The 27,510-nt window shown below is 45.0% G+C and overlaps 2 long non-coding RNA genes across 2 annotated transcripts; both read right to left on the reverse strand.

Moving 5' to 3' along the window:
• Positions 1-1,265: 1,265 nt before the first annotated feature.
• On the reverse strand, positions 1,266-8,049 carry LOC309348108. The gene is made up of 3 exons (XR_014159155.1): positions 7,900-8,049; positions 2,523-2,724; positions 1,266-1,552 (listed from the first exon to the last, which is right to left on the reverse strand). It is a non-coding gene; the product is annotated as an uncharacterized lncRNA (long non-coding RNA).
• A 173-nt stretch (positions 8,050-8,222) lies between these two features.
• LOC309348150 lies at positions 8,223-27,130 on the reverse strand. Its single transcript, XR_014159238.1, has 3 exons — positions 27,006-27,130; positions 8,791-9,904; positions 8,223-8,457 (listed from the first exon to the last, which is right to left on the reverse strand). It is a non-coding gene; the product is annotated as an uncharacterized lncRNA (long non-coding RNA).
• Positions 27,131-27,510: the final 380 nt, after the last annotated feature.

The raw sequence follows: 27,510 nt of genomic DNA on the forward strand, positions 1-27,510 counted from the left end.
GTTAATAACTGTAATTTTCAATAAGGCTATGATTTATGTTTGTTACTTTTTTTGTCTTGTGTGTGTGTGTGTTTGTTTGTTTGTTTGTTTGTTTATAATATTGTGAAAACCAATAATTTTTTTTTGGGGGGGGGGAATTAAATTGGGACTAATGCACAATGATGCTGGGACCCAAGTTAACATGCAGAAAATGCTTCTGCTTTCACATGTAAGTGCCTGAAACAGTCATTGTCATTTTTCATCAAGATGGAAAAACACCCGCCTGAAAATCCCTGACTGGGTTTGAGCCTCACATTGGGGAAAAGATTCCGGCATTCCAGGGGGCTGGCCTAGATGACCTTTGTTGTCCCTTCCAACTCTGAAATTCTATTATTCTAATATAAGATAATGTTGCTGGGTTTAGATTGTTACCGGATTTTTTTCAATGAATCTGGGGGCACTTGAAATACATACATACATACATACATACATACATACATACATACTGCATGTTCTGGGTGTTGATGCTGCAGCAATGGCGGTGGCAGAGGGGCAGCCACCACCTTGACCTCAGCTGCCACGTTTCCCCTTCCTCTGAGGCTTCTATCTCCTTTCTCCATGAGCCCGGGCAGTCCCTGAGTTGTTGGTTCTTTGGTGGTGGTGAGGAAACGGTGCTTTGTGGGTCAGGTATGGAAGGCAAAGACGGAGGGTCGAGAGTGGCGGCAGCGGCGAGGCTCGGGCAGCGCAATGCCTCCCTTCCCATCGAAGCAGCCCCAAACCCACTCCTACTGGCGTACAAACAGGAGGGGGCAGGGATCCCTCAGCTGAGAAGGGAGGCTTCCCGTCGCCTACCTGAGAGATCCCTGCCCCCTCCTGCTTGCACGCAAGCTCTGATAGGCAGCGTGAAGCCTCCCTTCGCAGCTGAGAGATCCCCGCCCCGATCATGCTTGCACACAAGTAGGAGTTGGGAGGCTGCTCCGATAGGCAGCATGAAGCCTCCCTTCACAGCTTAGTTGCTAGAGTCAGGGAAGGTGGAGGCAGCCCGGAAGCTGCATCTTAGAGCCCCTGCACCACCAGCATATGGGGACCTCCGAGCAGCTCCTGAAGCCAGCCAAAGCCAGCTGCTCCAGGCTGCTACTGCTGCATTCACCGGGGACATTAGATTAAATCCGGGGACATTCCGGGGATGGAATTTGTCCAGGGACTTATTTGCAAATCCGGGGACTGTCCCCAGGAAACGGGGACAGCTGGTAACCCTAGTTTAGATCCTTAAACCCTAGTTTCTCTGCAGAGGGCAATGGGTGGCATCTCACCATGTGGCAGGTTATGGGAGAGAAGGAAGTGACTGACCTGTTTCTCATTCTTCCCCATCTCCTCCAATTGTTTGGGGATAGATAACTGCATACACGGAGCCTGCATTGCTGGATGTCCTAATGGGTAGCACCAAGGCCCCTGGGATGATTTTCTGTGAGCTTGTACCTGTATATGGTGGTTTCAGAGTATTAGGAACCTCTCACTCTCTCCTTTCTGTGGGGACTGCACTCTAAGCATCCTGCTGTTTTTATATCCTGCCCTAAAAAGAAATACACAGAATGAAAAGGAAGTAATAACTTCCAACTGATATGTTCAGCTGTACATGCAGAAATCTAGCCTGAAAACAATCTAGAATGATATATCTATATATCTATCTGAGGGGGTGCAAGGGTTTCCATCCATTGCTACAAACTAATAAGAAGTGAAGAAAAATAGATCGAAGCTGAAGATTTTTGGAAAAGAAATAACTCATTTGTTTATTCCGCTGATGGATTTTCTATTTTCTCCTGTGTGCAAAGCTGTTAGATTTAGAATGTCATTCATTCTTCAGTCGTGGAAGTGTAATATTATTTTAGGTATATTCTTGGAATTGGCAAACCCGATAAAATATTTATTAGATCTCAGATGATTGAAACCCAGAGTTCTCTCCTCCAGCGGTAGCTGGAGAAACAGGAACCCCCCCCCCCCCAGTGCACCACAATATTTATTAAGTTCCAAGATTATTCATTTTGGACACAAATGTGTCATGGAAGTTGCAAAACAAATGAGAGTTGAGCCTAAAAGGGAAAGGAGAGGCTGTTCTGTGAACTCTCAATGCTGATCGCGTTGGTGACAACACTACTTTCCTTTAACAATTTCATCAACATTGTTTGGGTCAATATTATTGTGGAAGGATTTGCATTGTTCTGTTGATCACTTTTATCAGGCAGGCCAATGACCACCTAATTCTTTTCAGGGGAACATTTTTTAATCTGGCCCAACCTTCCTAATTCTGCCAACTCCAGCCATTGAAACCATCCCACTTCCTTCAAAAGAGCCCTCATTCCCTCCCCCCTTTTCTTCTTCTTTGAGCACTATATATATCAGGGCTTGACAATCTTTTTAGGCCCTTGATACATTTTTATTTTTGAGTGAATGCCATAGTCGCTTGTTAAAGTTGTACAATTTAATGTACATAAAATGCTGTGTTTGAAAGCATTGTATTTGGAATGCTGTAAAGAGAAGTTTACCTTAAAAAAGAGGTTCCACTCTGGTTGAAAGCGGAAGGCTGGTGTTTTTCCACCTCAGTGAATTAAACCAACGAATGACTCGTTATCCGGAAAACTGAGCTGCAACTCTCACAGCAGAAGGAGAAATCTGATAAATCAGAGATGGCTAGTAGTAGCAGTAGCAGAGAAGCACTGCAGTGATGAAGAAGCTGAGGATCTCTCTCTGGGACCAGAGAGAGGAAAGTTTACTGAATTGAACTGAATAAAGGACTTACAGGACTGAACTGCATTGTTTGATTGCAACGTGTTACTTTGTTATTTTGTTCTTGTAAATTATTGTAACTAGATTTAAGACCTTTCAACAGTAAAGCTTTGAAACTCATTATCAGAGTGGAAAGCTTACTTATTTCTACACAAGACACAGGTTAGGGATTCCTCTGAACTCTTCACAAGATCAGCCTCCACCCAAAAGACATAAAGAGAGACACACACTTAACTTTTCCAAGGGCTGTGACTAAAAACAAGAATTGAACTGAGCCTTGAGAAGCACATAGAGCTGAAAGATGAAGTGGGAAAGAGGGTTACTCTTCCAACTTTGTCCTTCAGCTCTCTGTACTCTTCAAGATAGAAAACTGTAACCACCCTCACCATTTCATGACTGAGGGGAGATGAGTTGGGGGGGGAGAGAGAGAGCTCAGAGGATTTTGGGGCACTGGGGAAGACCTCAGATTTCCCTTGATAATCATTTTAATGAGTGTGTAAAGATGAGCATTCAGTTAAATGGTTGCTGTTCATTCACAGAGGGGACAGGAAATTGCTACACATGTTGGCAGTGAAAAATCTGTCTCCCATCCAACAGTAGAGTGTTCTACATTGTTGTTATGTATATCTGCACAGGGAAATGCACCAGACTCTCTTTCTCCTCCTCTTTCCCAAGCGCTCCCCTTAATTTCTCGTTGCTGTGGACAGAGTCTTCCAGAGATGGATTGCCTTGGCTGAATGCAAGAGAGTGAGTGGACAGGTTCCAGTATTCGAGAAAAGGCAGATGGCTCATCACATATGGACAGAGGAAGCAGAACTGGATTTCATCCTGAAGATGTCAGAGGAATTTGCCATAGCCAAATATTGTATGCATGGGCTCAGGCTGGGAAGAAAAGGGCATTTGATATGCAAATATAGCAGCCCCTGTCAAGTTCACCTCTCATTCCTCTTAGGATGTAGGCAGATTACCTGTTTTGTGATACTTTGGGTTTCCCCGATCCCAGCAGCTGCCAATGGAATGGAATGCAGATAAGTGAATGCACTATAAGATGTAGGTATTATGGGAGGTGGCGCTGTGGGTTAAACCACAGAGCCTAGGACTTGCCGATCAGAAGGTCGGTGGTTCGAATTCCCGCGACGGGGTGAGCTCCCGTTGCTTGGTCCCTGCTCCTGCCAACCTAGCAGTTCGAAGGCACGTCAAAGTGCAAGTAGATAAATAGGTACCACTCTGGCGGGAAGGCAAACGGCATTTCTGTGCACTGCTCTGGTTCGCCAGAAGTGGCTTAGTCATGCTGGCCACATGACCCGGAAGCTGTACGCCGGCTCCCTCGGCCAATAAAGCGAGATGAGCGCTGCAACCCCAGAGTCGGTCACGACTGGACCTAATGGTCAGGGGTCCCTTTACCTTATTATGGAAGGTTGGAGAACTTGACATGGGGGTGCTGGGTGTCCCCCCCCCCCCCAGCAATGCTGTGTCAGCTGTAATACCTGATTCAGAGGCAACGAGTCTGTGGCTCTCAAGATGTTGCTGGACTATGTATCAGGTGGCGCAATGGGTCAGTGTGTCTGGCTTTTAACCAGAAGGTTGGTGGTTGAGCCCACCCAGGGTGGGATTCCTACATTGCAGAGGGTCAGAATCCCTTCCAACTCTATAGTTCTGTGATTCTATGACTCAGCTCTGACCATTGGCCATCCAGCTTGGAACTGATGGGAATAGGCAGTCCAGCAATGACTTGAGAATCACAAGTCCTGCAGCCTTGAACCTTAGGGCGATATACATTTAAATGCTTTGCTTGATTATAGTTGGTCTAGAAACCTAAATGCATACAACGTCCCACCCCATTATGTTCCAAATATTCCATGGAATACACACTATAGATGGTTTCCTTGTTGCACCAAACAGCTGAATTAGAGTTTGATTTGTGTATATAAAACTGGCTCATTTCTTTCTGTTTGCCATTCAGTATCTAGGCCCTCCGAAAGGAGCAAATAGATGTAGAGTTGGGGGGGGGAGGGGAACTAGATGCAGGGAGGAGCATATCTTTTATTTAAAGGTTAAAACTGAGTGAAATGCCTTGTTTTTATCTTCTTCTTTAAAGGTTTGTGTCTGTCTGAATGACCTTACAGTGTTTGAATTTGAAATTATAGTTTCATTACCTGGTTTCAGACAGGTTGTTATCATGTATCGGCTATGTGGGGGGAGGAACAAAGATCTGGGTGGGTTGAAATGAAACTAAAAAGCAATTGTGATTATGTAGTCAATCTCCTGTGTTTAGGTATAAGCTGGGCATGCACTAGATAAGACATGAGTGGCTTGTCACAGTGAGGCTCCCCACAGCTTGGCCTTCTCGTTCAAGGTCCAGATGTGATTTATTATAATCCAAACCTTCATTTCCCTGATTAATATTTGCCTCTGTCTGTCTCTGATGCTACTGAGGATGGAATTGTTGCAGAGAGCCCCTGACCTCATGGTCCCGTCCGTCTACCAGATGGAGCTGCCTTGGACACAGAATTAACCTGTGCCTCCATGGACAGCTGTGAGTCCAAAATGACTTCCAGGCTGCACACCTGGTCCTTCAGGGGCACAGTTACTCCATTCAGGACCTGAGAGTCCCCCACACCTGCCCACCCCCTGTCCTCCAGAAACAATACTTCTGTCTTGTTGGGATACAATCACAATTTCTTCACTCTAGCCAGAAAAACAGAGCGTCTCTTGACAGAAGAGCAAAGAGGAAGAATAACGGTTTGGCAGATCCAGGGCTGCAGGTGGCAGTCCTCAAATCTAGACCTACTTTGTAACTCAAGGTCCTTGAAGTCCATGCCTTGAAGGCATGAGGGCTGAAGCCTGAAATCAATGCAGCATCAGATATCAGTACTGCTCTGTTGACCAGGCACAGGCAAAGCCAGGACTCTTAGTATTTTATACAAAGCCTTTCAAGCCAGAGGCTTCATATTTTCTGCCAACTGCAGGGGCCACTACTACACCACCCTATTTGCTTTGGTGCTTAAGCGGTTCTCTGACTCTTAGGTCTGAGCACATGCAGCCTAGGTTACTACAATATTTAGAAATCAGCTCCATGTTTGTTCTGGCGGTTCTAAGAAATTAATTCAGAAACTGGGGTACTTTCAATCCCAGGTTTCACTGATGAATTCTCTCTCTCTCCTCCCTCCACAAGGCAGATTGCCTCAGGCAGCCATGAAAGAATCTGGTAGGCCTGACTCTAAATACTTATTTCTACTGAAGTCCTTTTAATAAAACCACACTCTTATAGCAACTTACTGGGTTACGTCCCAACAGTGTTTGCTGTCATCTATCAGCATAGGAATTCTTTGATAGGAGGCGAAGAAGGGATTTTGTTTTTCCCAAAGTAGGGCTTTTCTTAGGCAACCACACATGAATGAGCTATTTCTGACAGAAAGCCTAATTATGCCAATTTCGTGTTTGTGCACAGGAGTTCCAGAATATCCAATTACAATGCATTATGTTCCCCCCACCGTCACCACATCAGCAAACAGAATTTATTACAAAGGCGCAGAAGCTGTGCCTGAAAGCTACCTTGTCGTGAAGGCTGTGTCTTGAATTTAGTTTTCATGTCTGTTTTGCAGCACACAAAACATGTTTCCATAATCAGGATTCCAAAAGGGGGGTGTTGTTGGGTACGTTGAAGGAAATCGATGAATAAAAGATGTGAACATTGGATTCCAGACTCAGAACATGGTTTGTTCTAGCTATGAAACCCCATCCTGACTTAATATGCTGTTAAAACATTTGCTATACATAGAAGCAACATGACCCTGTATTGTCTGGTGGGGAACATGTGGCTCTCAGTGTTACTGAGGGCCACAAGGGCTGGATCTACATTGACCTGTTCAACGTTATTTCCCCCATTAGAACGATATTAAATATGTCGTTCTAAAACATCACAGGGCATACTTGTTAGTTAAAATATATTTTACCTTGTTTTTCCCGTCAAATGTAAGCCTTCCTTCCTTCCTTCCTTCCATGTCCTTTGTTATCTCCGCATGTCAGCCTTTCAATTTAAATGAAATTGAACACCGCCCCTCGGATACCATCGGAGGGGGTGGGGGTCAGCGTTTGAAAGCAGTGAAGAAAGGTAAAATGCTACATAGGGACACATGAACAGTGCTTCACCGATATAGCAGCATAAAATGGTTAAAAATCAAGCGATAAATAAGACAAGGTAATAACGCATTATTAATGTAAAAAGTAGGACACCATGTGTCCATCTAGGTTATGAAAACCATTCCTAAACCCTTCCTTAATGTTAAAAACCATGAGTGTAGATCTGCCCCAAAGCTGCCCTAGGTCCCTATGTTGTGTGCTTCTCTGTGTGGTGTGGGGCAAGCCATGGTCTGCTCTGAGGAGAACTTAGCTGAACAGCACCCCAAGTCTTTGGAGAAGGCAAGGTGAAGTCTTGCTAAACGGTCCAGATGCCCCCCCCCCCCATTTTAAAAACAACATCCCATGCAGTAGCTCAGCTTTCCCCAGCCTGGTTCTCTCTTACAAATCCCACCAACATGGCCAATGGTCAGGGATGAGGGGAGAAGAGAAGAAGAGAAGAAGAGGAGAAGAAGAAGAGTTTGCATTTGATATTCCGCTTTATCACTACCCGAAGGAGTCTCAAAGTGACTAACACAGTGTTTCCCAACCTTTGGTCTCTAGCTGTTTTCGGGCTACATTTCCCATCATCCCTGACCACTGGTACTGCTAGCTAGGGATGATGGGAGTTGTAGTCCGAAAGCAGCTGGAGACCCAAGGTTGGGAAACACTGGACTAACATTCTCTTTTCCCTTCCTCCCCCACAACAAACACTCTGTGGGGTAAGTGGGGCTGAGAGACTTCAGAGAAGTGTGACTAGCCCAAGGTCACCCAGCAGCTGCAGGTGGAGGAGCGGAGACAAGAACCCGGTTCCCCAGATTACGAGACTACCGCTCTTAACCACTACACCACACTGGCTCCCATGTAGTACATATGGAGGGCACCAGGCTATGCAAGCTGCAGTTGCACATTCCCAGTGAATTCATAAACCAGAGACTTCCCCAAGGTTTTTGGGGGGACTGCCATATTTTAAACAATTTTGGAGTACAGTAGGCCCTGCCTGGGCAGCCCACATACCTGGCAATAATAGCTGGACCATTTGTCACATCTTGTCAAGGTGTATATGGACCTCAAGAGTTAATGCTGGCCAGTTGTTAACTTCCAGTTCAGGGCACTCTTTCCATTCCCACCCTACCTGGAGGCTTCATCAAGCATCTAAGACCATTCACAGTGCAATCCTGTGATGTAATAACAGCACTGGGTTACCTATTATGATGCTGTTCATGGTTTCCTAGCAGAGAGGAGGAAAATCAACAGCTACAGTTTTTAACAACATGCAGCGATGTTGATAACATTTGGCACTTGTAAAACACTTTTCTCTGAGCTTTCAAAGGTGGGTCAGTATTGCTATACATTATTTCCCAAACTGACAGGAAAGCGTCACCTGTGGTATTTTACCTGACTCAGCTGGGGCCAAGTCAGTGGGCTGCCCAAGGGGCACAGAAATCACTGTTTTAAAAGGGAAAAGTCTCTGAGAAAGGTGGCAGACCAGTGCAGATTCAACTGCTTTAGTTAGTCCTCACTGATTTTGATAGAACAGACTTATATGCACTTACAGAATCTTTAAACACTCAGCTAATGTAGCGCTGTGGGTTAAACCACAGAGCCTAGGACTTGCCAATCAGAAGGTCAGCGGTTCGAATCCCTGCCATGGGTGAGCTCCTGTTGCTCGGTCCCTGCTCCTGCCAACCTAGCAGTTCGAAAGCACGTCAAATTGCAAGTAGATAAATAGGTATCACTCCGGCAGGAAGGTAAACGGCATTTCCGTGCACTGCTCTGGTTCACCAGAAGTGGCTTAGTCATGCTGGCCACATGACCCGGAAGCTGTACGCAGACTCCCTCAGCCAATAAAGCGAGATGAGCTTGGCCACAACTGGACCTAATGGTCAGGGGTCCCTTTACCTTTACCTAATGGGCATTTGTAGGCAGATGTAAGCTTCCACCTATGAGTTCCTCACTGGTTGCTTCCGTAAACTAGCTGCTAGGTGCTGATGTAAATTGACACAGTCAAAATAATACACCAATCTGCTATAGTGAGAAGCTGGATTCTATCCCTCCTTTAATCTTCCCTGGCAACACTGGCAAAAGCTGAGAGGCCAATTTTTTGACCTGGACTACATATCATCGCTTGATCAGCTCTGTTCTGTTTAAACGTTATAAAAGACCTATCCCTTGGTTGAGATATCAAAAGCAGCATGCCTGCAGTCCACGGCTCTGTCAAGAACAATGAGTGGCATCCGGTCTCCTTCTGTCATATGTAGAGATTGTTGGTTGTTCATTTGAGGGACAATGTCAGAAGGAGCAGAAGCTTAAAATGCCACCTTGATGGTGGACCATTAGATGGCTGTGACAGTGCCACTCGGCAGGTACATTTGGAATGGGGGATTTGTATGACTCAGTCTTGTATCACAACTGAGGGCTTATCTGTATTAATGGATACAAAGGCTGGGTCAGAGTAAGTTGGAATTTTCATCTGTATTATACAGTGTGATGCTCTGGCAGTTTTGAAAGGCTCCACTTCAGCAGACCTCTATCATTTCTAAAGACAAAACGCTGAAAAACAAGAGCATCTGTGATTACTTGCATTCCTCCAGTATTACAGGTCAGCTAAGCCAACGCTTATCATTATAAATCATTTTATTTCCACCGTTGTTGTGGCTCGAGAGCGTTTAGTTATAGGATCAGGAGGCACAGAAGCGAGCGCAGAGAAATTTGAGAACAGGGTTAAAATGAGGAGAGCAGCCATGATCGGGTGCTGTACTTATTACAAACCTGTCACTTCGAGTCACCTTTCTTGTTAGTTGTTCCTTGCCAAGCAGTGGAGTGTGGCAGCCAGAATGCAGGGAGCCGGAGGTGAAGTTACAGTGGGAGATCAGACTTGGAAAGGTGCAGAGATGTAAGACCAGATAGAATGTGAAGTGGAGCACAAGATTCTCACTGGTGGGAGACAGGGCAGTTGAGTAACAAGCACCACCAAAAGGGGAAGAAATACATCAGGGTAAGATAATGGAACAGATGAGAGCTCAGTGATATCATGTTGTACAGTGCCTATTAAATAAGGTGTTTTATAATTAAACAATATTTATTTATAAAAGGACCTTGAGGTATTGTGGTCCTGAGCTGTTTAAGGCATTACAGTGGTACCTCGGGTTATATCATAGCTGTCAAGTGTCCCTTCCTGGTGCAACTGGACTTCTCCGCAACCCTTCCCCTCCGCAGGGAGGTGGGACCGATTCGGATGGTCCGCCCCCGCCACTTAATGGATCCAATTGGCTTCCAGAGAGTGGTAGGGGATGCTTTATCCCAAGTTGATGGCCTTTCAGCTGATTCCCTGGTGGCCCGCTGGAATGCGGAGTTAACCAGGGCTATTGACTGTCTGGCTCCGAAGCGCCCTCTCCGATTGCATGGAGCCCGGACAGCCCCGTGGTTTTCCCCGGAGCTGAGGGTGATGAAACAATCGTTGAGACGGCTAGAGCGCCGGTGGCGGAAAACTCATTCTGAATCAGACCGGACACGGGTTAGAGCTCAACGTCGAGCCTACCAAGTGGCAATGGCGACGGCGAAGAGGGCCTTCTTCACCGCCTCCATTGCATCTGCAGAAAACAGCAGCAGGAGACTTTTTCAGGTGGTTCGCAATCTATCAGAACCACCTGTACCACCGGGGCCTGGTAGGGACCCCAAGATCTCCTGCAATGCTTTTGCAAAGTTTTTTGCAGATAAAATCGCTCAGATTCAGAAGGAGGTAGACTCCACCGTGGGAGCAGGGCCAGGGCGGGAGAGTGCTAGAGTTCTGTCTGGTCCTGTTACATGGGATCAATTCCAATCTGTTACCTCCGAGGATGTGGACAGGCTGCTTGGACGAGTGAAACCGACCACCTGTCTCTTTGATCCTTGCCCATCCTGGCTGATAAAAGCGAGCCGGGAAGGGCTGGGCGATGGGATCTGCGGGGTGGTGAATGCTTCCCTCTGTGAGGGAGCCTTCCCAGACCCGCTGAAAGAGGCGGTCATTAAACCGCTTCTTAAAAAAACATCTTTAGACCCGGCCAATTTGGCCAACTATCGCCCAGTCTCAAATCTGCCATTCTTGGGCAAGGTGATTGAGCGGGTGGTTGCTGAACAACTCCAAGCACGCCTGGAGGAAACGGACCATTTGGATCCCTTCCAATCGGGATTCAGGCCTCACCATGGGACTGAAACTGCCTTGGTCGCGCTGGTTGATGATCTCCGGCGGGCTAGGGACAAAGGTGAGAGCTGTTTCCTAGTTCTGCTGGATCTCTCAGCGGCCTTTGACACCATCGACCATAACATCCTTCTGGACCGTCTAGAGGGGCTGGGAGCTGGGGGCACTGTTATACAGTGGTTCCGCTCCTTCCTCCTGGGCCGTGTCCAGAAGGTGGTGGTGGGGGGTGAGTGTTCAGACCCCTGGGCTCTCACTTGTGGGGTGCCTCAGGGTTCTGTCCTCTCCCCCATGCTTTTTAATATCTATATAAAGCCGCTGGGAGAGATCATCAGGGGGTTTGGACTGGGTGTTCATCAGTATGCAGATGACACCCAGCTCTACCTCTCCTTTAAATCAGAACCAGTGAAGGCGGTGAAGGTCCTGTGTGAGTGCCTGGAGGCGGTTGGAGGTTGGATGGCGGCTAACAGATTGAGGTTGAATCCTGACAAGACAGAAGTACTGTTTTTGGGGGACAGGAGGCGGGCAGGTGTGGAGGATTCCCTGGTCCTGAATGGGGTAACTGTGCCCCTGAAGGACCAGGTGCGCAGCCTGGGAGTCATTTTGGACTCACAGCTGTCCATGGAGGCGCAGATTAACTCTGTGTCCAGGGCAGCTGTCTACCAGCTCCACCTGGTACGCAGGCTAAGACCCTACCTCCCCGCGGACTGTCTCGCCAGAGTGGTGCATGCTCTAGTTATCTCACGCTTGGACTACTGCAATGCGCTCTACGTGGGGCTACCTTTGAAGGTGACCCGGAAACTGCAATTAATCCAGAATGCGGCAGCTAGACTGGTGACTGGGAGTGGCCGCCGGGACCACATAACACCGGTTCTGAGAGATCTGCATTGGCTCCCAGTACGTTTCCGAGCACAATTCAAAGTGTTGGTGCTGACCTTTAAAGCCCTAAACGGCCTCGGTCCTGTATACCTGAAGGAGCGTCTCCACCCCCATCGTTCAGCCCGGACACTGAGATCCAGCGCCGAGGGCCTTCTGGCGGTTCCCTCATTGCGAGAAGTGAGGCTACAGGGAACCAGACAGAGGGCCTTCTCGGTAGTGGCGCCCGCCCTGTGGAACGCCCTCCCATCAGATGTCAAAGAGATAAAGAATTACCTGACGTTCAGAAGACATCTTAAGGCAGCCCTGTTCAGGGATGTTTTTAATATGTAATGCTGTATTGTTTTTAATACTGATTGGGAGCCGCCCAGAGTGGCTGGGGAAACTCAGCCAGATGGGCGGGGTATAAATAATAAATTATTATTATTATATTATTATTATTATTTGAAGGGACAGTCCCTTATTCCAGCGCCATGTCCCGCTGCTGTCCCTTATTGATAGATGTCCCTTAAATGTCATTTAAATGATGTCCCTTAAATTTCAAAGGAAGCAGCTTCTCTCCCTCCCTCCCTTCCTGCTGGCCAGGGAGGAGGGAGGCTCCAACTGTGTTGCTTGGCTGTGTTGCTCACCCAATAAGAAGTCTAAGAACGACTGGGGGGTGGAGCTTGCATGCCTTGTGTGTGGCTAGTTAATGAAAGCTGAGGGTTTTTTTGAATGCTGGACACCATTTTGTTGCACGTGCTGCTGCAAACTTTGTAGTGCAAAGCCAGGCCGGGGAGCCATCTTAAGTTGAGACTGCATAGGCCTTGTGGTGCATGTGATTCAGATTCTATTCAGTTGAACCTCTGGTTACAAAGTTGGTTCGACAGTGTTCTCGAAGCTACCAGCATGAGTTTGACCAGACTGCAGGAGGACAGGAAGACTGGAGTGCCTGGAACAGGTGAGGCTGCAGGTCCCTTATTTTGGCTGCTGGTCCCTTATTTTCAAGGCTGCTGGTCCCTTATTTTCAAATCTGTAAGTTGACAGCTATGGTTACATACGCTTCAGTTTACTTATGCTTCAGGTTACAGACTCTGCTAACCCAAAAATAGTACCTCGGGTTAAGAACTTTGCTTCAGGATGAGAACAGAAATCATGCTCCAGCGGCGTAGCAGCAGCAGGAGGCCCCATTAGCTAAAGTGGTGCTTCAGGTTAAGAACAGTTTCAGGTTAAGAATGGACCTCCAAAACGAATTAAGTTCTTAACCTGAGGTACCACTGTATAGGTCAAAACCAGCACTTTGAATTGGCCTGGAAACTAATTGGCAGCCAATGATTGGACAAGGATTGGAATAATATTCCCAAACAATCTTGCAATACAATACAATACAATACAATACAATACAATACAATACAATACAATACAATACAATACATGTTCTAGACAGCCAGCAAATTCAAAACTATTTGTTCTTTATTCTAATTGTAAAATTGCTATGGTTGGCATCCCTGTGTCTCAAGAGACAATGGAGGAGTGCACCTTTTGGGGGTGAAGACAAACTGCTGGCAGGTTACAGCGCCTGCTGTGGCTGTAGAGAATGATATGGGAGATACATGTTTTGTTGCAGCTGGGGCAGAAGAAGGCGTCCAGTTTTGCTGCTGCAGGTACACTATGGTGTTTCCTCTCTCTGTGCTCCTCCTGATGGTCCTTCCTCCTCTGGTCACTGCTATGAATACATGACATGATTGCCAGTCTCCAGGCACTACGGTCATCTGCAAGGAATTCATATTTAATAACTTATAATAGCCTACTCTTGTTATAAGACGTACCAGCAGTGTCTAAGGCTGCCTTTTCCAACCTGGTGCCCTCCAGATATTTTGGAATACAACTCCTATCTGCACCAGCTGGCATTGCCAATGGTCAGCTTACAGTAGCTCTCTGGCTCTAGTGACAAGAACTGAACCAGGATTCTCTTTATATCAGGGATGAGGAACCTGTGGCTCTGCAGCTGTTGTAGAACTACACCTCCCATCAGCCCCAAGCAATGTGGCCAGTGATCAGGGATGATGGGAGTTGTAATCCAGCCATTCCCCCATTCCTGCTATATATAATCCCATTTAAACACATCTTGCAACTCATGTGATCATCAGTAGCCACTGCCCCAGATCCCACCCACAGTCACATAGGCAAAGTGAGACTGGCTCTATAATAACCATTTTATGTTTCATACAGGGAATACTAGCGATGGCCAAATCTGTCAAATTTGTTTCTCTCAGTTTCTCATTTTTCCAGTATTCAGTTCTCCACATTTCCATTTCAGTTTGTGCATTTAAAAAAAAAATTAAAAACAAAATAAATCCATGAAAATTCATCAACATTTTAGTGGAAACTTCTAATAAACACATTTTTCTCCACAGCAATTTCACCATTTTTGTTTCTTATTTTCACAAATACACACATTTATTGTACACCTTACTAATACATGTTTTTGTACACATTACATGTCTATAAAAGCAGAACCAGCTTGCAAAAATTCAGAGAAGCGAGAATTTCAAAAGATGGCTGGATTTTGGTTCACACACTGCTCTGGAAGCTGTGAATTAGTGTCACGACTCACAGGCTAACTGCCTAGTGAAATCAGAGATGAAGAGAGCTTCTTCCCATTCTTTTATTTAAATCATCAGGATACACAGAGAGACCATGAATTATGCTCTCTCAGTCTCAAGAGTGCTCACTCCACACACACACCCCTTTGGGGTGCTTCCTAGCTTCCAAACTCTTCCTGCTGCCTACAGTGGCAGGCAAATGAATCTTTCTGTCTCTGTTTGGCTTTATGTTCTGAGAGACAAAGAAAGTGTCTGGTTCTAGGAAAAGGAGGAGGCTCTACCAAGCTTTCAAGTGACATGGTGTCAACTGTCTTCAGTACTGCTTCTGCCACTTCTGAGTCCTGTCTCTGTTCAGAATTAGAGCATCTGTTAGCTGTTCCTCATCCATTATTTCCCAGATCTTTGCTGCTTCTGGGGTGTGTCCCGTTCATCACCACCATGAACCTGGGTCCAAACTATCTTCATCTTCCTCCTGCCTGGGAGCCTCTTGGGGTGGAGATCTCCAACACTCCTCCTCATCTGATCAGTCCCTGACATCTAGGTAAAGGTAAAGTGACCCCTGACAATTAGGTCCAATTGTGGCCGACTCTGGGGTTGCAGCGCTCATCTCGCTTTATTGGCCGAGGGAGCCAGCATACAGCTTCCGGGTCATGTGGCCAGCATGACTAAGCCACTTCTGGCGAACCAGAGCAGTGCACGGAAATGCCGTTTACCTTCCCGCCAGAGCAGTACCTATTTATCTACTTGCACTTTGATGTGCTTTTGAACTGCTAGGTTGGCAGGAGCAGGGACTGAGCAACGGGAGCTCACCCCGTTGCGGGGATTCGAACCACGACCTTCTGATCGGCAAGTCCTAGGCTCTGTAGTTTAACCCACAGTGCCACCTGCGTCCCTGACATCTAGGTAAGTTCTCCTTTAATTGCAAACTGAATTAGACTTCTTCCTCCGAGGGCTACACAGCTCTTCCAGTTAAGGCTGCCTCACAACCTTGGCTTTTTGTTGTTGTTGCGTATACTTTTTTTTTTTACTGAAAACTCTGCTTTTCCTGGATTGAGCATGCAATTTTTTTCATTCTCCCTAAATGCATTAAACACACGCTCCTTCTCTCTTTCATAATGTGGACAGAAAGGGGTTCTATTCCTCCCCCCTCATGGACACTTTTTCTTTCTTCCTTAGTTAGGCAGAGAGCCAAAGCAAGGCTGTCTAATTCATCTTCTCCCCAGCCATGATTCCTCATGTTGAGGGTCAATGTGTGTTGCGCAGTAGGGCATTGATTTGCTGCATGTAGCTCTCCTTCCTTTTATTTTTCATCATTAGTACCTGACTCAGTACCTGGTGACGGGCTGACTGCTACCACCGAGATCATGCTATGAAGAACTATTTTTTTCCAACAATTGAAATGAAATGCCTGGGTGGTTTTTTTTTTTTTTTTTTAAAAATGATTTGGTAAGCCAGCTTGACAGCTGGATCATTAGAGGCATGAAAAATGCATGGGGTATTTAAAAACAACAACAAAACGTGGCTGATACGCTGTGCTTGCAGGTAATGGAACAAATCTACATTTGTAAATTGTCTCCGAAAAAAATCAGGAATCCAGGAAAAGAAAATGCCTTCAATCTTTAGAAAGGAATTTATTTAATTAATCAAACCTGCCACAGCAATTGGCATAATACGTACTGTTCTCTGGTCTTTGCTGTAGACCACTTTGAAACGCCCTTCTTCCATCTTAGGGATGATAATGTTTATGTTTTTTTCAAAAATAATCTTAGGAATGATAGTGCCACAGACTTCGTGCAGAGAAAGATGTCGGCACATTATTAAAGAAGTCATGATCAAAGAGAATGGCTCTTCAGATTCCTGAAAAATTCAGAAGGGAAACTAGATGTACAGTAGGAGTAATATAGGCTTTGCTTTTGCACTAGGAACCAGTCCCAAACAAAACTGATCTTAGCCTCATATCTGAAGCACCCAAAGCAGTTGCATGTTGAGGTCCCCAGGGCCACCCCAATAACTCACACAGAAATTTTTGTTTAAGGTTTTTGGCATAATTTTGGCCACAACTTTATTAAAATACAAAAATGTGAGTGGTTGCTTAGGCATTGGTTGCAAATAACTGCTCCCCCATGGGGGACAGACTGACATTCCGTACACCTGTGAAAGTCAGAAAAGGGGGATACACTTGGGGGTAGCGACGGAGCAGGGAACCTGCCCTCAGCCCTCCCCAAATGCAGCCAGGAGCTCTTGCAGTGGCCTGAGCCCCCTTGACAGGGTGGACAAGCAATAGTTAGCCCCTGTATTCCTTTAACGGAATCCCTTGCAGCAGCAGCATTAGAGGGGCAGGCACAGCCAATCCATCCCCCTCAACCAACCAAACCATAAACCAGTGCCTAACCGCAACCTTACAAGTTGTGACAATTTGCTATGCAGTAGGAAAAAACCAAATGGCCCCAGCCAATCAGCCAGATGGACAAAATTCCTACCGGGCAAGGCATGTCTCTCTCCCCCTCCAGTAAGCCCATCTTATATGAATATAAAGCATTGTTATGCTGCCTTGCTTATTCATTAAGCACTAATAAATAGAACATGGAAAAGGTAGTGCTGTTTTTGAATAAACAAGATAGCCAGAATACTAGCAATGGTTAGTAACAATACTATGGATTTTCTCCAATTGGATCGGCAGATTAAAAGATCCTTTGGCGTACATGTATTATTCACAGAAAATGTGAATACACAGCAAAATGTGTAGATTAGGTAGAGAACAACTCCCTATATTCTGTTCTGGTCTTCCAACCTTCTGACAAGAAACAGCCTAGGCTTCCTACACAGGACTGCCTTTGCACACTATATATGTTTGATATTTGTACTCAATATAAAAAAGAAGTCAATTTGAAAACCAGCTTTGTCAATAACAGGAGAATGGTAATTTTAAATATATTAAAATGCAGCTTAAACTTTAAATGTAACAATGGCCGAGCTTTGCAAAGTGTTAGTAGGTACACCAATCTGCTGCAACAAAAATAACAGTGCCTTGTGATGCCCTGAAGACAAATAGATTTATTATAGCATAAACTTTGTTGGAGCTGAGTTCTACAGTAAATCTATTAAGTCTCTAAACTGCCACAATAACTCTCTTCTTTTTTTAAGGAATGAAGTTTGGGTGAATCCAAATTTTTAAACCAGTCCCACAAACCCCTCACTTTATTGAAGCTAACAGGCCTTTGAACAGGCAGTCCTTCAGTAACCTCTGAAGAGATGCAAGCTAGTGAATAAGAACACATTGCAAACACACTTCTGTTCTCCTGGGTGTAGATCAGACTTGAAAACAGTGACACTTCCATTTATGAGAGCGACTTCAAAGATGCAGTTATGGTCACGACTTGTAAACAGAACTCCTGTAGCAAGCAAAATGGTCATTAAAAACAAACAAACAAACAAACAAGAAAATTATTTGTTACTTTTTCATTTTAAAGTCTTTCTGCCTAAGCCTCGTGTAGGCAGAGACTGAGGCTGGCAATAGCTGATACTTCACTTTAAGTCAAGTGAAGAGTTTCAAGTACAGTGGTACCTCTGGTTACACATGCTTCAGGTTACGCAATTTCAGGTTGTGCACCGCACCGCACCGCACCCGAAAGTACCAGAACGGGTTACTTCTGGGTTTCGGCACTCACGCATGTGCAGAACTGCTAAATTGTGTTTTGTGCATACGCAGGCGTGCTGAATCATGAGCTGTGCGTGTGCAGAAGCGGGTTGCGAATGCTGCGGGTTGCAAACGTGCCTCCCGCATGGATCACGTTTGCAACCCGAGGTTCCAGTGTACAAGTTTTATATAAACTATGTTAAAATCAGGACAAATAACCTGTCCACTGCCCTGGGAAAAATGGGACACCCTGTTTTTTCTCACGAGAGGGCAGTGGCCAAAATGGTCGCAACCATCTCACACAATTTTGGAATGCACTTTGTCTGGCATGGTGCCCCATAACACACGTTTTGGGGTGCCATGCAAGATCACTGTCCTGGAAAAAGCACTTTTTGCAGTGCAGTGATCTTGTGTGGCACCCTGTAAGGTAAAAACCCCCACATAAATCTTGCCATTCTCTCCCAAGAGAGTGATGCAATTACTCCTGCATTGTGTAACTGTATGATATTCCTGGCCCAAGCAGAGGAACTGGTCCCATCAGCGTAGGGGCTGGAACTTGCATCCAAGAACTGGCACAAAGGGCAAATTATTCCTTCATCTTTTTATCATTAATAATTCTACTGGAATCATCAAAAAGCTGCCTAGGCACAGACGCAAAGACTGCCTACCAACCAGTATTTTGTTCACAGCTTCAACAAGTAAACACTGTTCTGTCAGTCAGGTAATAATGGGATATGAGGACTGCTAAAACCCTCTGTGTGTTTTCCCTAGGTTGGCTCACATTTTTCTAGGTCCCATTCCTTGCCCCCTTTGTTATGCCTGGTTCCACTGGGGGCTGGGCAAAATTTGGAAGTCAAAAGTTGGAAATCTTGACAGTGTGGGTTTGGGTGGGTGTGGATTTCCAGGGAAAGACCCAAAACAACACAATGAGGAGAGCATTGCCTAAGTGAAGGGGCTGTTCATTACACAGAGTGCTAATTACAGAACTGTAAGTTTGCCTTCCTATTTTTGTTTTGTTTAGAGAACAATTTCCCTCTCTTATGAATTCATGAAGCTGAATCACTCTGCATCCTTGCACAACAACCTGTTATTCATTCAGTGATGTTTTCATTTTCCAGCGCCCTGTCTGACTTTGCGCATAAGTTTGCAAAGTGGTGTAATGCATCATTTATGTTTTCCCACCTTTCTTGACTGATAGCCTTCTTGACTGTCAATTGCATGGTAATATTCTGCAAAGGAAAGGAAGTATGTGTGTGCCTGCATGGGAGATTTTGTTGTCCTAGAACTCAAGTGCATCCACCTATGAACAAATGTACAAAATAAAAAGCATAAGTTGGGATTACAGAAGATCATTTGATAGACAACAAAGGCCCCAAGAGAAGGCATTTAGAGATGAGTATGGGAATAAATGAAGCAAATGTGATCTACTTAGCTGAGCAAGAGTCTTTGAGCAAAGGGGAGCATAATAGCAAGACTTCTCTTACTAATGAGATGGTGCATCTATAATATATATTATAATGAAATTTCCAAAATAGTAATTATAGGGATGGGGCTGTAAGTGTCAACTACTGTATAACGTGACAATCTTTCCTTTTTTAAAAAAAATAAAAATGCTTACTATAATAAACAGCTTAACAAAATTGATCATGTAACTCCAAAGGTTTCATCACAACTCCAAAGCCTTCAGTAAAAACTGTTAGGAGCTGGATAATGTTTATGTGGTGCTGTGGTCTAAACTACTGAGCCTAGGGCTTGCTGATCGGAAGGTCAGAGGTTCGAATCCCCACAACAGGGTGAGCTCCCGTTGTTCAGTCCCAGCTCCTGCCAACCTAGCAGTTCGAAAGCACATCAAAGTGCAAGTAGATAAATAGGTACCACTCCAGAGGGAAGGTAAATGGCGTTTCCGTGTGCTGCTCTGGTTTCACCAGAAGCGGCTTAGTCATGCTGGCCACATGATCCAGAAACAGTGTCTGCGGACTAACATCGGCTCCCTCGGCCAGTAAAGCGAGGTGAGCGCCACAATCCCAGAGTCGTTCACGACTGGACTTAACATCAGGGGTCCTTTACCTTTTTTCATGTTTATATATGCTATACTGGCAAGTTGCAATGCCTGTGTTAAATGTGTCTTGTACACATCACTGAATCAAAATCGAAGATCGGAGAAGCAACTCCACCCAAGCATCCTTTTGTACACATGCAACCAATCCTTCCATTGTAGTAAAACCATTCCAAGAATGTGAGACCCCATGGCCATTTCCAGATGACCTGTTTATTGAGCATTCATCCTGGTTTGTTTGCACAAAGTTTGCTGGGAGGTTACATGATGCCAGCTATTTATTCAGTATTCATTCTTATTTGTTTGCTGGACAGAACTCCAGCCAAGTAGTTGGCCTGTACTTTATGAGCACATAGCTGCCATCCTGAAGCTCTCATGGTAAAAAAATTGGGAGGGGCTGAACCTAGCACCCATTTTTCAGTATTGCACCTAGCACCAGCTGAGAAGGTCTCCCACAACTGGTGTTCTGAAGCTGTTGCTGTCAAAAAGGAAGTGAGATACCAGTCAGGGATCCATCTAACTTGCTTTTGACACCACTATTTTGCACTACCTGCCCAGATCCTACTATGTTGCTGCCATTTTGAAAGGAGAGGCAATGAAATGTACAAGTGTCTTTACTTTATTCATCCAAGCTCAGTTGTGTACATCCGAACCAACCCTTTCCATCTGCAGGCAACTGCGAAAAGGGGCAAGAAGATCTGCCATATTTACTAAGTTGCCCTGAACACTTTTATGGAAAGATGAAACAGACGTATTTTAAACAATGTCAGCAACATAATTAATTTTTTTTGTTTTTAATAACTGTGAGTTGCCCTAAAGGTCTGGATCAGTGCTTGAATTATTGGGTTGGGAGCTGTGAGGAAGACAGGAGGGCCCTTAGTGAAACCCAACAGCTTCATCACCTTACTGACTCCAGATTATGCCATTTCTTTCCCTACTCTGTAGCCATATTAAAATGGTATCTAAGGAGACCATTATAAAAAGTTTAAGGCAGTGTGGTACCCTCAGTGCTTCCTAAAAATTGTTCACTGTTTTGGTATTGAATGCAACATTCAAAAATACAGAACCCTAGTTTCACTGGAGCCGGGCAGTTTTGCTAAACTACATGTTAATTCCCCTTTAGCAATGGGTATGGAAAACTGCATGTAAGCTACTTCATGTGATGGCTTGGGATTCGGACTAGGAGGCTGAACCTGAGGAATCCCAGCCTGCACAGGAGTCCCCGCCTCCAGAACCAGCTGAGCCGGGGCTGGGGCTTGAGACTGAAGGGTCCTCACCTGACCTGAATCCTCAGGTGCAGGCACCAGCTGAGTCTGCTCTGGCTCCTGAAGGGGTGGAGGACCCATTGCCTGCAGGTGCTCCACTCTCAGCCCCGTCAGGGGAAGCTGAGGTTGCCTCTGGGTCCGGTAACCCTCCAGCCTCTCCTGAGCTGCAGAGGCTCAGGGTAGATAGGCGGAGGGAACTAAGTTCCTGCAGAAGGAGTGCTCGCCTCCAGGCCAGGAGATGCAAGTCACCTGTGGACCCAGGCTGCCCTATGCCTCGGGGCAGATAAAAACCAGCCAGTCCCAGGTTGCGGGAGCAACATTGGTGGTAGCCTGTTCCTGCCTGCACCCTGTCCTGCTCTTCTGCGAGAGTTCCTGACCTCACCCGACTCCCTGCCTTGGACCCAGCTTCAGCCTTGATGGACAGCCTCCATACCGCACCCTCGACCTCGGACTGGACTCAGACCTTGCCGCATGGTTAACCCTCGGGACCAGCACACTTCAGTTCTATTGACTTCAGCTGGATTCAGGCAAACTAAATGTGTGCCAGTTTGCAGCCTTTGGTAGTAGGCATTTTTGAAATACCACAAAAGGGAAATGGTAGCAGTGCCAAGAAAGCCAAGGTTATGCAAGGTCGTACAACTGCTTTCACTTCTTCCTACTGTGATTTCCTCCCCATCAAACCCCCGGTAGAACTATCCTCACAATGGCACATATCTAATTAAAGTCAGTGGCAATTGAACAACCATGCACCCAGACTTTTATAAAAGATGATTTATGTGTCTGAATGGAGACTGTAATCCTGATTTTCTTATTCAATTAAATGTTTAAGTGCTCTATAGCATCCAAATGAAGGTTAAGTTCTAAGTGATTAAGATCAGTTGCACTGAAGAGTTTTTAACAAGACAAGACTTATATGATAACCTGGTTATAAAATCTGAGCTTTTTAGAGGGGTGAAAGCTAACAGTAGGGAACGGACCTCCAAGGTTGCTGAAACTAATGAGATTTACCCAGTGCTATGTTTCCAGAGTTTTCTTGGCAGGGATACTGGAGTGGCTTGCCGGTTCCTGCTCCAGGTGGATCACGTTTGGTCAAAACTCTCCACTATGACCTCTCCATCTTGGGTGCCCTGCTCGGCATAGTTCATAGCTTCTCTGAGTTATTTAAGCCCCTTCGCCACAGCAAGGCAGTGATCCATGAAGAGGGCTGGATGAATCCCTAGCCGGAATTAAGATTGCCGGAAGAAATATCAACAACCTCAGATATGCAGATGACACAACACTGATGGCAGAAAGTGAGGAGGAATTAAAGAGGTGAAAGAAGAAAGTGCAAAATATGGTTTGAAGCTCAACATCAAAAAAACGAAGATCATGGCCACTGGTCCCATCACCTCCTGGCAAATAGAAGGGGAAGAAATGGAGGCAGTGAGAGATTTTACCTTCTTGGGCTCCATGATCACTGCAGATGGTGACAGCAGCCACAAAATAAAAAGACGCCTGCTTCTTGGGAGAAAAGCAATGACAAACCTAGATAACATCTTAAAAAGCAGAGACATCACCTTGCCAGCAAAGGTCTGTATAGTTAAAGCTATGGTTTTCCCAGTAGTGATGTATGGAAGTGAGAGATGGACCATAAAGAAGGCTGATTGCCGAAGAATTGATGCTTTTGAATTATGGTGCTGGAGGAGACTCTTGAGAGTCCCATGGACCGCAAGAAGATCAAACCTCTCCATTCTGAAGGAAATCAGCCCTGAGTGCTCACTGGAAGGTCAGATCATGAAGTTGATGGTCCGATACTTTGGCCACCTTATGAGAAGAGAAGACTCCCTGGAAAAGACCCTGATGTTGGAAAAGATGGAGGGCACAAGGACAAGGGGATGACAGAGGACGAGATGGTTGGATAGTGTTCTCGAAGCTACCAGCATGAGTTTGACCAAACTGTGGGAGGCAGTGGAAGACAGGAGTGCCTGGCGTGCTCTGGTCCAGGGGGTCACGAAGAGTCGGACACGACTAAACGACTAGACAACAACAAATGTTTCTAGAAAAAGATGTGCTGGAACTCACCATGAATGCCTCCCTTGTTCTCTTATAAGGGCAATGGCGCCCACCTGAGTGGTGCCGGAACTGAGTTCCAGTGAGTTCCAGCTGAATAAAGCCTCTCACTAATTAATGTGAAATAACAATGGATGTGATTACAGTGATAGGATGTGAAAGCTTCATATTTGAAGTTTAATTTCATCCCTTGTCTTATTTTCTTTTCTGTTGAAAGCAATGGTCGGAGCAGTGTGAAGATTCCAGCAAGAGTTCTCTGCAACCATTCGAGCTCTAGCAAAGCAGATTCAAGTGAGGCTAAGTAGGGCAGATTCCAGGTTTTAACAAGGCAAAGCAGGGCAATTTTTTAAAAAAATTGATTTTCAGGTTTATACATTTCAATAATTTTACAGTCATTTTAACATTTCAAAACTTGACTTCCTTCCCCCTCTTTCTGCAGTTCTTTGAATTTAATTTTAACATCTTCTGCATATCCAAATTAACTTAATTTGTTCATTTATTCATCTACTTTAAATACATACTCTTGTGAAACTGCAGGTTATTACAATAATCCAGCCAATGTTCTTATCTGTTTACAATTTGTCTGTAAATATTCAATAACCCATTTCCATTCCTTTATAAAAAGTTTGTTATCTTGATTTCTTATTTTTCTGGTAAGTTTTGCCATTTCTTCACATTCCATGAGTTTTGGCAAGTACCATTCTTGCTACTATAGTAGCATAGATGAAGAAGTTTCTGTACAACAATTTGGGTAGTTCTGTCCCTATAATTTCCCAAAGGAAAGCTTCTGGGTTGTTGTGTTGTTGTTTTTTACAAACATTACTTTAAACATCTTTTTCAATTTATTATATATCATTTCCCAGTAAGCTTTAACCTTACTACAAGACCACCACATATGATAAAAAGAACCTTCTTTTTCTTGACATTTCCAAACTTATTTGATTTAGATTTATACATTTTTGCCAATTTACTCAGTGTTTGATACCATCGATATATCATTTTCATATAATTTTCTCTTAGACCATAACATGCTGTAAATTTTATAGCAATATTCCACAATTGTTCCCATGCTTCTTATCTATATTATGACCAATATCTATTGCCCAGTGTATCAATGAGGATTTTACTTGCTCATCCTTTGTCTCCCATTCCAGTAATATTTTACACACTTTAGATAGCACTTTTACATTCCAACAGGTCTCTCTGTAGTTTTGGTATTTGTTACCCAAGCAGGACAAAGTAAGGCAAAGTGGGAGTTATGGCATGGCTTGGAAGAAGTTCAGGATGCACAGAATTCATTGGATAGCCAAAGCTGGAAGCTCATAGGAATAAAGCTCAAATGATTCAGATTTAGGATGGTGTGGGCACAGAGCACAAAGCTGAAGGGGTGCATCTTCATCATCTACCGAATTTTTCGCTCCATAAGACACACCTGACCATAAGACACACCTAGATTTTAGAAGAGGAATGCAAGAAAAAAAATATTTAAAGGGAACACTGAGCAGAGCCTGTATGCATCCCAGGCTCTGCTCAGCGCTCCCTTCCACGAGCCGCGTGGAACGTGTGCGCGGCGCTTGCAGGCTTTTCCCCACGGAGGGAGAAGGGCAGCCCATCACAGACGGATTGCCCTTCTCCCTCCTTGGGGAAAAGCCCCCCACATGCTCTGCGCAGCTCTTGTGGGCTTTTCTGGGAGGTGGGGGAAGGGACAGAGAAGCTAAGCCAGAAGCTAGAACAGCAAGAGGGAGTGCTGGACAGTGATCCCTCTCACTGTTCTGGCTTCTGGGATAGCTGCGCAGCCTGCATTCGCTCCATAAGACGCACACACATTTCCCATTACTTTTTAGGAGGAAAAAGTGCATCTTATAGAGCGAAAAATACGGTATTATTTATATGGGTACCTAATCAAAGTTAGTGGGGGTGCCAAATGCTGTACTTGCTGAAGGTACCATATTACCCAATCCACGCCTGCTCAAATGTTGACTCAGCAGCAAAGCAATCCAAAATGGAATGTTAAATAGAGCTGCAACTCAACCTGGAAACTGAAGACAGAGAACAGTTTAGTATAGTGATTCTGATGACCAAGCGGAATGCATTAGCACTGCACCGAAGAATAAAGAGGTTTGATGAGTAAGGAGGAAGGGGGGGGGCACTGGAAGACTGACAAAAGTCCTGGTAGAGTCATGTTTTCCTGCTTATATAGAAAGGAGAAAACCGGGGTGAAAAGATCACAAGGGCTGCCTTTACCACAATTGTCTGAGAGATTTCCAGCCCCTGTTAACAATAATTGCCGTGCGCTTGGCTCATCCCTGTTATCTTAAAACGTAGGTTGCGGCAGGAAGGATAAGGACACACCATATCACGGGCTATCCAAAGATGCAGCATGAACTGGCAAAGGATGACCTCGAGAAACACCCTTGGCAGGAGACAGCACAGCGTGAAAAAAACGGAAACAAGGAGGAAAAGCATAAAATAGGGGATTGCCGTTCCAGGCCAAGGTTTCAATACCATATGCTTCTGTCTCTGTGTTTTGCTTGTGCAGAACAAAAAGTATTGCTGTAAAACTTGCCCCACCAGATGCACCCTTCCTTCTCAACAGGAGCTGGCTGCCTTAAAGGTCAGCAGATGGACAGGTGATGGATAAACTGCTAAGCTGAACAATCACACCCAAGAGTCAGTATTGTTAGGCGTTGGAGGTCTTATTGGAACACGAGTGCAGGAGAAGTTGGAGAGGCTGGCTGAAGTTTACTTAACGCTTTCTGAAACCAGAGACACACTCCTGGCTGTATTCACCAGCATATATCCAGTGGAACAGACTGTGCATTGTTATTAGCTGAAATAATTGACTGCAAGAGCTGCAGCTACAGCTAATTTAGTTAGGATTACTGTCTCAGGCTGTAGCTCCCAGTACTCTAATAGAGGTCTTGCTGAACAGTAATTATTGTACATGCCTGTCAACTACAAGAAGTATTTTGAGATAGTTTTTATCATCAGACAAAAAAGTGCTGGAATTATTTATAGGTGCAACCAGAATATAATAAATGTTAAAGCAAGGCCGGCTGTTTTGCACATTCAAAACCTAATGGATTGTTGGAACTGTGGGTTGGCTGGTCTGTGCAGGATTCCTCCTTTGGAGTATATTAGTGTGGGTAGTGTATTAGGGTTGTGCTGTGGCAAGTACTGAATTAAGGTGCTAAGCCTGAAGACCAAGGAAGTGTTTAGTATCATTGTTTAATTGACACTGAAATAGTGAATGGCTGTGTGTATTGCTGAGAAAGTTTAACATCAGAAAATGCCACTGGAGTATACTAAGTGGTCTCTGAACTCCTTGATGGGTTGATTATTAACTACTGGTTTTTTTCTGCTAGCTAACGTGAGTGTTTAACCTTAAATCAGGTGACAAAGGTATTTGGTTGCAAATCTCCATTTTGAAAGAAAGTTGCCTTAATTCTTTGTTCCCAGGCTCCGTGGAAGTAAAGACATGTAAATGACCATCTCCAGTGAGTGAATACAGGCAAAATGGAGACAGTAAGGAGAGACAGACCTTTGATTTTAGATATGTTTGGAGTATTTCATATGTCATACTCAGCTGAGTCATTACTGGACTTGCACATGATCTTCTGGATATTTTGGATTCACTGTTTTATGTTCTGTTTTGGAGAAAGTAAAGCTTTAATTAAACTTATGGGCTTTGGCAATGTTTTATTTCCCAAAACGAACCAGTTTTTATGCATCCAGTCACTTTAAGCTGCACATTATTAACATCTGCAATAGAGAGAAGAAGGTGGCAGAAGAGCTCGGGCCTCAAATAGCTGTAAGGTAGGAAAGAAAGTGGGAAAATGGGAACATGAGCGCCGGCCAGAGGCTCCTTTCCTCATTAGTGGATTGGCAGAATGAGGGGCCCCTATATCAAATAGGCTAGGGATGAAGAACCTGTGGTTCTTCAGATGTTGTTTGACTAGGTAAAGGTAAAGGGACCCCTGACC

Source organism: Podarcis erhardii, assembly GCF_964252035.2.
Source record: "Podarcis erhardii genome assembly, chromosome: 8".
Classification (NCBI taxonomy): Eukaryota; Metazoa; Chordata; class Lepidosauria; order Squamata; family Lacertidae; genus Podarcis; species Podarcis erhardii.